Source organism: Condylura cristata, unplaced genomic scaffold (genome assembly GCF_000260355.1).
Source record: "Condylura cristata isolate star-nosed mole 26May11 unplaced genomic scaffold, ConCri1.0 scaffold00020, whole genome shotgun sequence".
Taxonomy (NCBI): domain Eukaryota; kingdom Metazoa; phylum Chordata; class Mammalia; order Eulipotyphla; family Talpidae; genus Condylura; species Condylura cristata.
In genome coordinates this window covers 22,463,438-22,477,007 of record NW_004567121.1, presented here as the reverse complement: position 1 = coordinate 22,477,007, position 13,570 = coordinate 22,463,438, and positions in this window count along the sequence as shown.

Below are 13,570 nucleotides of genomic sequence, written 5' to 3'. Positions count from 1 at the left end.
TTTTTTTTTTTTTTTTTGTAATAAGGTTTAATTAATAAAATATATTTAGAAGTTGACCAGGACTGTAAAGGGTACTGGAAGGGTTTTATGCTTTTGGAAGTAGAAGACGTCAAATAAGCCCAAACTTCTAATCGACTTTGTTAAGACTGGTAGTTAGCAATTGCCAGGTGTTCTTTGCAAAGCAACCCATCTAGAACAGATGAAACATGTTAGTGTGAGCTGCCATATTCAGAGAAGTCTTGAGCGCTCACCCATGAATGCCTCCAGTATTGATTCTTTTGTCGGTTCAGCTATTGTTCTGAACCATAGTGTGTGTGTGTGTGTATATATATATATGTGTGTGTGTGTGTGTGTGTGTGTGTGCGTGTGTTTGTGTGTGTTATACAATTGTGTAAAAGTGAATCCTTTCATCAAAGATGCAGACTCTTAGAGGGACAGAGCATGCTTTTAGCTTCTGGATGTTCTCCAATGCTTAATAGAGTATCAGGAAGGATATAGATAATAAGACATATTTAAGCGATTTTCTGTCTTAGGCAGACTTTTACCTGGTTTCACAGAGTTGTTTTCATCTGATTGCTGTTTTCTTAATTGGTCCTAATTCACTGTGTTGCTTTGGCCTCCATGTGGTACTTATAGCTTTGACTATTGATGTGGTGTTCTTTAACTTCTGGTATCTAAATGATTGAGGTAACTTTATTTCAAAAATTCATTTTACAAATGAAAAATTGATACCCAAAGTGGGGTGAAAGTAAAACCGAGGCCTCCTTCCCCTCCCCCTCATGTCTCTTTCTTGTGCCCTGAACCCTTCATTGCCTCACCCTGAATTTGTTTTTTCATGAACCTGGTTACATGACCAGCTATACATTGTGACTCAGTCTTGAATGAGGATGGGATCCCTGACTCCTCCTTGATTTACTCTTCCTTTAACACAGCCTTTATTTTTGTTTACCTGCTCCAAATTTTTATCTTTCTCTTCAGTGCTCTCAGTTTAGTCTAACACTGGGGACCTGCAGATATCTTCTGAACACACACCTTAAGGCCTTAAGACAGAGAGGATCAGAGAGTTGCTGGGCAGGGTTAGAGATACCTCACACCTGCTTGGGGTCCAGCAGGTGGAATGGTGACCAGAGAGAGGCCAGTCATGGGAGTGTATGTGCCTCAGGGCTCCAGAGGCGTTAGAACTCAGAAAAGCATCAGGAGCCCTGAGGCCAGCTGTCTGTTCTTAACTACACCAGGGAGGCTTTTAGTGTTTTAAAAGAAGAGTTTTCTGGGGGGTAGGGGGGTGCTGGGGGGGAATAAGTTTGCTATTCACAGATGGAAGTAATTCTCTAAACCAAACCTTGGGGAAATGCTGGTGATTTATCAGCTTAATAACAGCTGCTTTCTATCAGCAGACACCTGAAAAGCCGAATGAAAGTTTGAGTACTAGTTGAGGGAATATGTAGTGTCTAGTTTTCGGTGCAAAAAACAGTGTTCATGCATCTTCATTATTGCTATTTTTATTCATCAAAAATATTATTTAAAGAATAATAAAAATATTGAAGAATATTAAATAATACTTATGAGAGTCACATAAGACCAACTTTTTAGTGAAAAGGGACCCGAATAATTTGAATATCTAAACCTGATCTGATCCTTATCTATTGACTACTTTTAGCATCTATTTTTGAAAAGGCAAAACCAGCAGCCTCCTTAAAAAGCATTCATCTCTGTCAGATTAGTTTATCAGATTAGCTCATAGAAACTAGTTTGGCCTCCTTCCTGCTGCTCTGGGCTGCCTTGAGGCAAAGTTGTCATTGGTACAAGAGTACATGGACTTGATTAAAAGCTAGAATTTATTGAAGTTTCTTTGTGATGGAGGAAAGGAAGTCTTCTTGAAGAGAAAAAAAAAAAGTAGGTTGTGATCTGGAGATGTGAAATAATTTGGCAAGTTTAGTTCATTCAATTAAAATAATTGGTCGAAATGGTCAAACCAAGAAATATAGGGGCTTCCCTGGAAGCATAGGGGTTAAGTTTTGTGCTATCACTGCTGTGGCTTGAATTCAATCCTGGTCAGGGAACTAACCCACACATGACCCTACAGACCTCTCCTGACCTGCCCACTGTTCCCCTCAGCAGTGTGTTTCAGTAGATCTGCTTGTTCTGCTCCCCACTCTGTCTCTGGTGAATCCTCTCACTTCGGGTACCTCTGCCTTACACACTAGTTCTTCCATGCATAATTAAGTAAATCTTAACAAAATATATATAGGCAAAGTAGTTTACAGATTGTGCATGTTGGGATTATCTAGAGCTACTGATCTTGAAGCCTGATCGATCATATTAATATAACTCATAAAATTATACATGGGACTCATTGAAATGTGTTCATTCATCCCCCTGCCAGTTATCATTTCTTATTTACTGTTGAGGCAAGGGGAGACAGAGAAGCATCAACTTGCAATTTTCAAAAGCACACTGGAATTTCAAGACGCTATGACTGTTAAATTCTCTCTATCTTCTCTTTCAGTAACTCCTTATCATCTTAATTTCATGGGTCAGATATTAGAATGAGCCTGAATTGCAGGTTCTGCTGTGAAGGAAATGGCTGAACGAGTAATATTTTTTACTGCTTAATATTTATTGAATCCATCTATTTCTAATTACAGTATTGTGTTTCATCTCCTACAAGATTGCTTTTGTGTGTGGAGTGAGGTGACCTGTAACATATGCTACCATTATTATCAGGGGCTTCTTGTAGTTATCATTGTTGATTTAAAATCTTAGTAAGCTACTGCACATTGAAATAAGAAATAAAATGAGCATCTGGGACAATGTACCTTTCTACTCGATTAAAAAAGGTCCCTATGAAATCCAGTGTAATTCTCTTCTACATGTGACTTCATTTGCTGCTAAACGGAGTGACACATACAAAAATACAATATGTAACATTTTTAATGGTAGGCAGGTGAAGTCGTAGAACATGTACTGTGAGACGTATGTATTTGTGTATTGAAACCTACTATCCCTATATTAAGAAGTGTATTTTTATTTACTTATTTTAAAGATGTATTTATTTATGCATGCAAGAACTGGGGTACAGGCCAGAGGTGGGGTGAGAGGAGTCACCAGAAACAGAGTGAGGGCAGAACAGGCAGATTAACTGAAATACACTGTTGAGGGGAGCAGTAGGTGGGTCAGGAGAGGTCTGCTGTGCCATGTGGGTCACCTCTTTGGCTGGGGGTCAAACTTGTGCTGCACTGGCTGTGGACAGCTTCACAGTACTCTGTTTTAACCTGTGAAGGACACTTGGGAGGACACTTATGTGTATTTTTACTAGAATTTTGGGGAGGAAAAATGAGAGGGTTAGTGTCAGTGTAGACAGTAGACAATAGACAGTAAATCAATTACTCTACATACCTGAGGCAGAGTGGAGTCTAAGAGTCTGAGAACAGGAAGGGATTTTTCTGAAAAGTCACAGAGGGCTTGGTCAGTTCCTTTCTGTTTTCACATCCCCCTTCTTTTACAAAGTATTTTTGATCTTAATTATCTTCTTATGCTAGTGAGTCTTATAGTACATGACACAGTTAGTGATTGGACTTAAAGGACATTATTCAGATGAAACTAAATTGTATACATCTTTCAAAGCAGAGATTTTTCACTAGCTTGCAGTAGAAGGAAAAAGCAGAGAGGGAGATTCGATCATCTGTTGCTGATTTGAAGATGCAGAGGTCCGAAGAGCAGAGACCCGAGAAAGGAAAATCTAAATAAGCTTAGAAGAAGATTCTCTGTCCTCACCAACCACCCCCACTCCCCCACTCCCAGAATCCCCAGATAAGAAAAAGCTTGGCCTTGGCATTTTCTCAGCAGAGACTCCAGTTAAGCCTGACTATACTTCTAACCACAGAACTGCTGTCCTCTGTCTGAGGGTGGGCCTGGACCATGGCATTGAATGGACTGGTTTTGGGCGTCTGGGCTGGGTTAGGAACATCACAGCACATGCAGATGATGTAGCAGAATTCTGTCCTCTAGTCCCAATCCAGGTCTTGATGTTTGCTAAACAGACTTCCCTCTATTCAAGTTCTTTCACAATGGAAATATAATGCACAGGAAAAAAGGCTCAGTTAACATTAGTGTCTCTGTGACGTCACTATTGTTTGCCTGTAATTCATTTATGACACTAGGTCCTCATGACATTTGGGTTTAAAGTGTTCAGCTATTCCGGCATGGATTGTACTGTGTTGTTATTGAATGTGTTAAAACTCAGCAAGTCCTCAATGGACTGTCACATCAGTGCCTAGCCTTATACAGATATGAAAGTTGGAGTTCTTAAATTAAATGGACAGGCAATTGTAGAAGGTCCAAATTGTTTGCTATTCTGAGAAAGTTGTTTTAAGGATTCTATCTTTGGGTGATTTAGTTATTCAACACTTATGTATGTAGTGATTGATCATGTACTCACACCTGTAGCAGGTAGGTATGTTTGTACTTATCAGTCATACAAACTTGGGCAAATATTTACCTGAAGAGCACTGTATTCTCCCTCTCTCCCCCTCCCCCCCCGCAAAAAAAATATCTTTTGACAGTGATGGTTTTGACTAGATGATCTATAGGTGATCTATAAATCCACTCTTATATGATCATATTTTGATAACTATATATACCTGGACTATTGTTTATTACTATATATAAACAGTATATAATATATATATATATACATATAGTTTATTAGGTTTGGAATTATAATGTAGTAGCCCTGATGACATCATTGTAATATGTAAAGATTCCCATCTTTTGCAAAAGGGAGTAAATAATAAACTGGTAGAATTAAGTGTATAACCACCAGGAGGCCACTCAAGTGACAGAAATTCCAAGGTAGGCAATTTTTACAGGGCAGTCACCAAATGAACTGCTGTGCAGTTGCCACTGCAATTATACGTTTACACCTGGGAGGGAGAACATGTGTCCCCCAGTCTATATGAATGTTTTATTTTGCTTTCTCTTCATTTTCTTCCAATTTTGTATGACATTGTTGCTTTGACCCCTTCAGAACTGAATTTTGAACTGTGGTTCACAAAGAGGGTATGAGATCTTCCAAAAACCAGCATGCTAAACTAGTCTTGATTGTGCCCTGCTTTTGACTTGGCTTGGTAGGTGGTTATTTCTTTAAACTCATTTTATCCTATTTGGAATTAATATACCTTAGCACCTGTTAGTATGATTGGATTATCCATGATTATATTTTCAATCACTGAAGTATTTAAAATGTTAGGGAGTAGCTTTCATCTCTTTGGCCTTGTGCTGCAATTAAACACTTTCCGGAGTCTTAGCAGGCAGTCGAAGTGAGGACACTGCAGAGGAGATGATGAACAGACCTGAGAAGCTGCAAACATCTCTGACACCCAGAAGGTGCCATTCCACAAGCTCCTGCTGTTACAGTTTCTAAAAGTGAATGTAGGATTTGGCATTGCTGAGACCTACCTCTATTCCACGAACTTAAAAGATTTGAGGAGAAGTGAAAGGCAGAGTTGGAACAGATGTCAGGCAGCTGGAGACAGCCCCTGAAATACATACTTTTATCCAATTTAGTCACTAATAAGGGGTCCTTGCCTGTACCATGTTTTAAAGAAGTAATAGGATTTTTATTGCTACTAAGCCTGAAATAAACAAGCGATTTGATCATTTCGTCTAGATTAATTGATATTGAATCAATTAGCTACCATTAAATCTAGCCAGTCAGCTAGTTACTAATTGGTTTATAGCACTACTACTCCAGTAAAATGGTTTGTCTACACAGGGCCTTAGAAACTCAATGTCCCACAAAATATGTTTTCAAACATGTATTTGACAGACACTTATTTCTCAAAACGTCTCAAGTTTTTTATATCTTATTAATACTTGGACAAATAGATTGAATAACTACGGCTAGTTGTTACAGAAAGGACTGTGCCTTGAAAGAGTTATAGATGACTCCCAAAAGGCGATTTCATGTTTCTGTAGTTCTTGAGCTTACAATGGGATAAGCATGTTTAAAGCCCTTATTTATCCTCTTGTTTCAAAGAACAATGCAACAAACCTCATTTTTTACTCCTGTATACTTGAAGAATGGTCCCTCACCTAACCCGTCTATTTAGTTCTGTACCTGCAGATTGGCCATACTTATCTGCTCATCTGAACTAAGCAGATTTTATTTTTAGCCCTTCTAGTGGAGTTTCACTCATATCCACCCATCTCAATAGCAAAATGAATATTGGACTTGCCACAAACAGGAGGTAAAGAATATTGGCTTCACCCCCTTCTTGTAATTATATTCTATTATAGAAGACTGGCTCCATCAAGTTTAAAATTTCTACATTTTTCTGGGAAAGATCTCATCAAAATGATAGTGAGGATATCTCCAAATAAGGACATCATCATCAAAGATTGATCATGTCTGTTTTACTAGGCTGTTGTGCTTCAGCGAGCTGAACGGCTTCAACAATAGGTCTGTTCTAAGTATTGCTCATCCTCCTTAGACTAGCAAGTTAATAAAATGTGATTTTCTTTTGTCCATGGCAAAGCAAGTCCCATCTCTCAAGCACTTTGTCAAACCCTTTGGCTGTCTTGCCTGCTAAACCATTGACCAATAAAAGTCATGTAGTTAAGTCTGGAGGCAAGAGGAGGTAAAGTACTTTTGCATCTTTCAGGTGGTAGAGAGAATTGAGTATCTCAGAACAGAAATCTAGCATAGCCAGGGGAGAGAATAAGCTCAGAGAGGGGAATTGTAATGGCCTCTGTTTTGTTAAAGACTACTAGAAACAGGCCAAGAAGACCACCTGAGCTTTTGTTCGTCTCTTTCTTTTCCATATGTTTATCCATATGAACAGGAGCCTCTGTGGACAGCCTAGATATCTTGTGGAAAAGTTGATGGAATTATAGGGCACACACAGATCTCTCAAGCTAACAATTTCATAAACACAATATCCTTGTTTAATCTCTCCTCTTTCAGAAACTAGCTTTCATAGAAGAATCTGTTTCATTTGATGACATAGTGTCCATTAGGGAGCTATTCTTAACTACTTTGTGCCTGTCTCCATCACACCAGTGGGCTCTTGATCTGTGGGGGATCTGGCCCTAGCACACAGAGAGAGATTCCCTGTGATACCGTCATGTGTAGAGTGTTGAGAACTACTGTTTGGGAGCAACCATTACCCCTTCTTTTGATTTGTATTAGGTTTTCCAAGGTCTGACTTCATATCCAGAGGCATGTCTAATGCCACTCTTACCTGCCATAGACTGTTAACAACTTGCACAACCAACTGACATTTTATCAAAATTTCTCAGGGGGCCCAACTTAGAAAACATTTATAAATTCTGCATGTTAAGAAATTGATTAGCTATGTTGTAGCTCAGTCAGTATAGGCTCAATCCTTCCTGCACATTAAAATTACTAAGGGAGCTTTAAAAACCAAAACAAAAGCAAGATAAAGCATACCTCTACCTAGTACCAATTCCCAGAGATTTTGGTTCAATGATTTGGAGGTGGGGCCCCAGTCAGTGATTTGTTTTTAAAGCTCCTTGGATAATTATGATATGTAGCCAGTTTTTGAGAACACTGAACCCCAATAGGGCAAGAAAATCAGCATCTGTGAAAACATGTAGTTCTAAGGCACAAAAGATGAATGGCTGAATCTTCCCGGGTTTTGATATTCTTTGCATGGCGAGAAGTACTTTTTTGGATATAGTAGAATGGAAAATTGGGCACAAATAATAAGTTGAAAAGAACAGTTTGGCTGTGCCAAAGGGTGTGCACATGGCAGTGATGGGACATTTGTGAAGAAGGAAAGTACATGCAAGGGAGCAGGAGCTGGAGTCCCAAATACAAGGCCAAGGTCTGGAAGCATGATGAGTCTCCAAAAATATGACACAGTGGGGAGTTGGCATCAGACTCTGTGCAGTGCAATTCCAGACAGCAGTGCTTCTTAAGCAGTTTCTTTTGTCTTTAAATCATCTTGAATCATTTTCTGTGTGAGCATGTTGTTCCATTGTTGCTTATATGTACTTGGTATACTGGTATATGAAATGGGCATACCTCTCAGGTTATAATCATTAACTAGATTTTCATTTCCTTTCCCTTTAAAATATATCTGTTGGATCTTGTTCTCCCCTGCCTCTGAATGGAAATCTAAGGAGTCCATGACTACTCCAGTGAGTTGTACATAACTGAAACTCTCAAAAGCTCATTTTGTCCTCTGGACTGGTATTTAAAAAGGATACTTCCTTTCATGGGATGCTCAAGTTTTCCTTGGAGGAAACCCTCACAACTACTTCCAGATTACTGGGCATCTCTTACTTACAGCTCCCTTGATAACAGTACACATTTTTTTTTTTTTAACCTCACTGGTAACTTAGTCCTGTCACAGCCACTAGAAATCAGGTATTGCCTGCAATTTCTCTCTATTCAAGTCTGTGCTTCACATTGTCAGGACTTACAAGTATAGCTCTCTCTCCTGCCTTGTCCACATCAGGGCAAGTGCGAGAAAGCATATAAACATGAGAAATACTTACACAGGTACTAGTAGATGCTAGCAGGTCAGGTTGAACCCAACTCAGCCACCATCCTTTGACATGCCCTTAATGATTAGTTAGCTTGTCTCTGGACTGTTCCATTTGTAGGAAGGTGTCAGACACCAAACCCAACAGTGACAGTGGGGGTTAAGTGTTCTGAAGATTCTGTGAACCTCACCAGTATGAGGTGAGAAACTGGCATTTCCTACCTCAGTTGGGGGAGGGTGAGATTCACTACATTAATGAGTCTCCAAAAATGTTTCCCCAGAGCTGCTGAACAAAATCACAATTAACTAAATAAGTCGCTGATGCTATTTAACCTGAACTGTTCTACTTAGAGTTACCTGGGTGAGAAGTGTCTAGATTGCAAACCACACCTGCCTTCCTGACGATCAGTGTGGGACTCATATTTAAAACTACTGATTGTTTTCTCTGTCCTTGGCATATTAATGCATCTTCGTACTTACGGCTCATTACTCCCCTTGGCAGTCTTATGGGTCTCTTATTTCACTTCTGTTTCAGTTGCTCTGGTAAATGACTGCCTGCCTGGCCCCTAGAGGACTCCCAAAGCAAATTTCAGGTGTGCCATATAGCCCATACATATCCTGCAATTTTCATAAAAATTTGTCAAGCTGATTTCACTTCATGTGGTAACAGAGATATGTAAAAACATATACAACCCCAATTTTATTTATAAAGTTATACATAGGTACAGTTAAAAATAAATAAATACTAGGTACTAAGTTCAGGTGGCTAAGGAAAAGAGTATTTTGATTGTGTTGTTGGAATAGATGGGAATTTGAATGGCATTGTTTCTCAACCCTGCAGGAGGCTGGGGGACAGTAAATTTTCTCAAACACCATTTAAGTCTCTGTGCTCCTTGCTATTTGTCTTGCCAGGGCTATCAGAAGACTTGATGGATTTGTTATGTGCAGTCATGCTTGCCTGATGGTTCCACCTTTCTGATTGTCCCACTAGGAGTTTCATTACAGGGCTGTCGTTTGGAAACCCAGTGTTCGCTGAGGTCTGCTGGTTGGCTTGTGCCCGTGGCTTTCTTCTGATAAATAATTCTCCCTGTTTGCTTGCGCTGCTAGGCATTTACCATACAGATATGAATTAGAATAAGAGGTTAAGTTTTGACCTTTGCATATGGCTTAATATGGCCTTTTCATACAATTATGTATCTATTACCTCTACCACTCTATCCCAGAGACACTGGTAGACACACCTAACTTTTCAGAAGTGAAGTGAATGCTTTGGTTTTTTTTGGAAGTTGTAAATTTAATTTCTTTGGTCTAGTAGTTAGTTTATCTGAAAAATTTCTTGTAGGTTATTAAAGTGAGTTCTTTCTGCCTTTTTTTTTTTTTTTTTTGCTGGATAACTTAGATCTTCTTGACAGAAATGACTGGGAGTTTTACCTTTTATTTACTTTATTATGATTTTCAAAAATATTCAGTGAATCACATGCTGATTTGGGAGGTCATTATGAGGTTCCAGAATTTGTTCTGTGTAAACACCATGTTTTAAGTGAGACATGATTTCTATAATTAAGATCCTTGGCAGGTGCTGCCGCAGATTGTATTAAGTTTAGTAGGGGAATAAAACAGGGAGATGACTCAACATACATCTTTTACAAACATTTTAAAAACTCATTTTGCTATTACTTTCCTGAGCAGAGCCTCCTGCATTGGTTGCCAAGTGCTCATTCTCCATGAGGTTATACCAAGGAACAGGGCCATTTCCTCCTCACTGAGGATATAAACATTTTCTACTAACAAATGTCTTAAGGTTTTTGTAGTTAATGTAGAGAGATCTCGTGTAGCTCTTATTGAACTTAACCAAGTTTCAACAATTGTATTCTTAAAGGCAAGAGAATATTAGTCTTACATTTGTCAGTTTCATGGTGTATCAAAAGCAAGATAATTTCAATATTCTTACCCTTGAAAGTCTGTATTTTCAAAAAAGGTTATCTATGTTTAATGTAAATAACTTGCAAATAAAATTAGTTTTTTTCAGTCTGTGATTCTTAACTCTAGATATAAATTAATATTTCAAATTCTGTTAACCCTCCCTGTCTACTACTCTCTGGGCACTTAGAAACCCTGTATCTTCTCTTCCTTTGCAGATATTGTGTGATGGTATATTGTTGTGTCTTTCCTCGGCTCCACCAACCTCAAACAGGAGTCCTTGTTATATCTTTATATTTCCCCCATGTTAACCCTCTGTAGACAGAGGCTAACTTTGCTGTATCTAGTTAAAGTGCTATGGCAAAGATTCTACAATGTTCTTTACCTCCTCCCCCTCCTCTCTTCCAGCATATTTTGAATCTGACTCAAGGGCTCACTATATGTTACAAATTTCTTTTCACAATTGTATCTTCTTTCCACCCACTTCCTCTAGAACACATCTCTAAAAGATATACATAATTCTTTCCAGTATGGTATTTAAATCACAACAAGTATATCTTTGAGTATTCTCTAGTGAATTAACAAAGATTCTGTTGATAAACAGAGCTATGCATCTGCATGTCTCTGCAAATGGTGATAAGTCAGAATATTATTATCACCAATAATAGTAATAATTGAGGACTCCACAGGTGATGGAGCAATAATTATTTTATCCTTTGCTAACTCCTCTATGACTTTCCCCCAACCCCCTTATTTAGTTGTTGTTAATCAACCTACCTTTGGAGATCTCTTAGAAGCAGCAAAGACAGAGGCAGTAGAAGAACTTCAAGTGCATGCCAGAAGGGTCTTCTCAGCGGTCCTGCTTCCTTTCTTGTCGTCAATCCTCAGCCTTTGTTCTTCTTATTTTTGGACTGTACCTGTCCTTTAATAATGTTCCTCTGTGTTAATAATCAACAGTAACTCATTAATACTTAAGAAATAGATATACAGTATAAAATTTACCATTCTGCACATTGAAACTAAGGATGGGTTAAATCATTCTAGATGGGGAACCAGGATATGAATTTATTTCCATTGACTCGCAGCTATTTCCCTCTCTCTCCTTTGTAATAACACTTCAGAGTAGATCATAGCATGTATTTCTAGACATAAATAGAATACTTAAATTAGAGCTGTGACCTGCCTTTAATAATGAACCAATGATGAAATGCTGATCAGAAATTTGCCTAATTACTATATGTGAAAATATGTGAAATTTCTACTATAATACTTGTCTTTGAAGGGACAAAGCAATTTAAATTTGAATCAAATAGATTTAGTTGGAATTTTGCCCTGGCATTAGATATCATGAAGCAGTATGTATCTAAGTAACTGTATGTCACCATATACTGGTTAGTTCTTATAATGTCTATTTCAGAAGTTTCTGCTCTTAGATTTTGCAGGATTTGTTTGAAGTTAATATAATAGTTGAGACTTCCCTTTAGTAAGCTCTGGTTTCCTGGTATTCATACATTCAGTGAAAGCATACTGAGGGCCTAAAATGTGTCACTTTCACTGAGTGAACAAAAGGTAAAATATGAGTAGCATGAAACCATGGATACAACATCTTTCCCCTGCTAGTTATAGTCACTTTTCCCATTGGTTGTTTCAGTGAATCAAAAGGTGTAGTGTGTGGAAACTATTCTAATCCTCTCCATGTGGAGAGAAATTAGTCTGGGCAGAGTAAGTGACAAGTTCCAGGTCACAGCAAATTATCAGCAACTTGGGCTCAATTCTAGATTGCAAAGTGTTAGGCTGGTGCATGTTCCAAAAGATTCATGAGGATGATGTGTGCATTTTAGCAGGAGTGAGGGGATCCCTTAGACTTTGTGAAGTCACTGATCATCTTGAATCTAAATGTACCAGTTCTGCCTTCATGGGAAAAGGTAAAAATATACAGTGTTTCATTGGGGGCCCAGCTTTTGAATTAGTAGTAGATTCATTGCTGCTAATTAACCTGTTATGTGTAACCAAAATAAATAGTTACCTTTTAATATAGAAAATGAAACATGACATTTTTTGGGATTAGTTCCACCTAAGATGAAGCTGAATTTTCTCCTTGTGCTCTTATCTGTACTGAACAGAGGTAGATGAACATAAAGACCCAGAAGTGGATGGGATATGAAAACATAATTTAACCATTCCACTTTACAGTTGTGATAATGGCATAAATGAAGAACGTGTCTTGCCCAGTGCTGCACACATAGCTAGAAGGAGAGCAAGGCATACTGATTCCTAGATTTTTTGGTTTTCCTAACTTTCTGTCCCATGTTCTGGCATAATTGGTAGAATACTAGAGTCTTACTTCATAAATAACAGGTAAAGGATCTATCCTTCTTTGGAAACAAGCTTTCTGCTAAAACATGGAGATGATTCTTCATCCCTCTGTATCCATTTCTTTGTTTTTAAGGCTGTTTTTTCCATCATGCTGAGGCATAATCACCTAGTTCAGAAAGTGACCAAATTTCAATAAGAGTTATTCTGGATTGGCCTTGGCTTTATTCCTTTAAGTCCTCAGAAAAATCAGTGATTAGAGGAGAAGGCATAGAAATTTTCTGTACCCATCCCCCTCCCCCCCAAAATAAAAACCCTACTTTAAAAGATCCTATTTCACTGGAAGTTATCTTTCTTTCTAGACTTGGTTCATTTTTTTTAGGCTTCTTAATTTGAAATGATCCGAGGGATGTATACATAACTGTTTAGAAATTTACACAGGTATTTCAACAAAAGGAGAATGAAAATTCTCCCTTAAGAACACTTTAAATAATTTTCCTTTAAAAATAGCGACTGAGAAATAGCTAGGGCCTTCTTTGTCGAAAATGGATTTACTTAGAAATCTAGGGAACAGATTGGTAGGTTGCTCCTATCAAGTTGCAGCACTATTTTATGATTATTCAAAAAAAAAGGTCTCAAAAATTCACTTAAAGGTTCATGGGTACAAAAAGGTTTTTGTGACTCTATCTGATGAAAGTTCAGAGATAGATCATGGTTGGTATTTTGGGGATGACTCCAGGAGAAAATGCAGCCTACTCTCTCACTCGATTGTTTTCACATTGATGCTGAGCAAGTTTAAATTCCTAACAATTTATGAGGGCTCCTTT